The following is a 1,785-nucleotide window of genomic DNA, read 5'->3' as shown; positions in this document are numbered from 1 at the left end:
ACGTCTGCGCACACGGTTTTCTGTATTTCCTGAGAATTTTGCACATAAACTCTCCGTATAAGCCTCTGAAAGCTATCGATAGGTGCAAGTGGTGTTGAAAATAAGTGTTGTTCTAGAGAGGTTGCTGTATGCTTTAAATTTGCTATAATATATTGAATGTATTCTCAAGGCTAATGTTTTGCTACTGTGTCAGGTGTACAGAGCTTGAAAGACAGCCTGTGATGTAAGGGAGAACCTGAAATTGAATAGTACTCAGAAATTTTCCCTAAGTAACATAATGGGAATAAAGTGAATTTCTTCTGCTGTCCAGTTCTAGGCTTGTAAGTGTCGCCGCTTGTCTGCAATGGATACAAATATCTGAATGTTTCTATAAATGTTCAGGTAGCTTGCATCTGGTGTTTCTTTTTGAGTGAAATGCCAGTAGGCTGTTCCTCCAGGAGGAGACACTGTGTATCAATGTCCAAGGACAGTACATCCCTATTGAAGAAAATCCAGCTATTCTCTGGAAAAAAAAAAAAAGATGCCAAAACATCGTGGCTGGTCAGTAACTCCCGATGGGGGGGTGCTGCCCTGTGTGTTGGGAGAGGGAATGGACGGCTGGAATGGAGATTTCTGCCAGAGGAGTTTCTCAGGACGGGCAGTACTTGTGGTACCTGGGATTTTTAGCTTATCCTAGCCTTGTATTTATTTGGGATCATAACAACTGCCCTGCAGCTAATTTGATGAGCACGCCTGGAAGTGTCACGGAGATGTTTGTGCTGAAATGCCGCCTTCCGCGCTGCAAAGGCTGCTGCTTCCCTGCCCTGTGCACCTTGCCGAATGCACGCTTCGCGGCTCCTGGCTCTGTCACCTCTGCTATTGCCTGGGCTGGATGGGTGCGTCCATACAGCCCTGCAGCGTGGGTGACTGCTTTTCAAGGACAGGCACACAGGAGTACGTTTTTATGGGACAATGCCGACTTGGCAGCTTAGCCGTCACTCAGAGCACCCTGCCTGCAAGATAGCTGTGTCCTAGTTCTGTGTAGTTGTATACAGGACATATAAAAGAGCAAAGCAGGCTTTGTCTGGTTCCAGGTGCCCTATAATACAGAGGAGGAGCTGGCAGAAACTGGAAATACAGGTGTTTTCCGATTTTCTTAATCATGGAAGAATCTTCATGGTCCATGTAGTTACTCTGCAGGAGCTGTCTGTCCCCCTCCATTCCCTGGGTCACTGTATGGACAAATGTGAAGTTGGGGAAGCTCAGTTTGCCGCGCATAAAACTTAGTGAATTGTTTCCTTGAACAGAATGAAGCCTCAGGCTTGTTTTTGTAGGAAAATAGCCCAGAATAGTTATTCCTTACTGCCTGGAAAACACAATTTACCCCAACAAAAAGTATAGGCAAAGATGAGCTGCCACCTGCTGGCTCTGTAAAGCTTCCGACTAGGAACTGTCTGCTGGTTCCCTGGGCAGGAGAACCTGGTTTGTGTACCCTACCCCAGGCTGGAGGTTCAGAAGGCTCAGGTAGGATTTTGACAGCTTTTTGCTAAGAAAAGCAGCATTGGGCTGTTCAGCAGAGTTATCTTAAGGCGTTACAAAAACATCCTAAGGAACATGCTGAGATTATGGCAATAGTTATATTTACTCATTTTTCTCCTAAAAGATAGCTCTTTCAAGTGCAGCACGTGCTTCATAAACAGTTCTGTGTAATCTTGCACACTGGAAAATAAAGTTGTTGCCGTTGTAGGTGTTCCCTGGGGAAATGCTCAGATTAGGCTCCTCCAAGGAGCTGGGATGGTCTGGGGC

Source organism: Cariama cristata, unplaced genomic scaffold, assembly GCF_000690535.1.
Source record: "Cariama cristata isolate BGI_N322 unplaced genomic scaffold, ASM69053v1 scaffold22333, whole genome shotgun sequence".
NCBI classification, from domain to species: domain Eukaryota; kingdom Metazoa; phylum Chordata; class Aves; order Cariamiformes; family Cariamidae; genus Cariama; species Cariama cristata.
The sequence above is the reverse complement of the archived record's forward strand: the minus strand, read 5'-3'. Positions refer to the sequence as shown.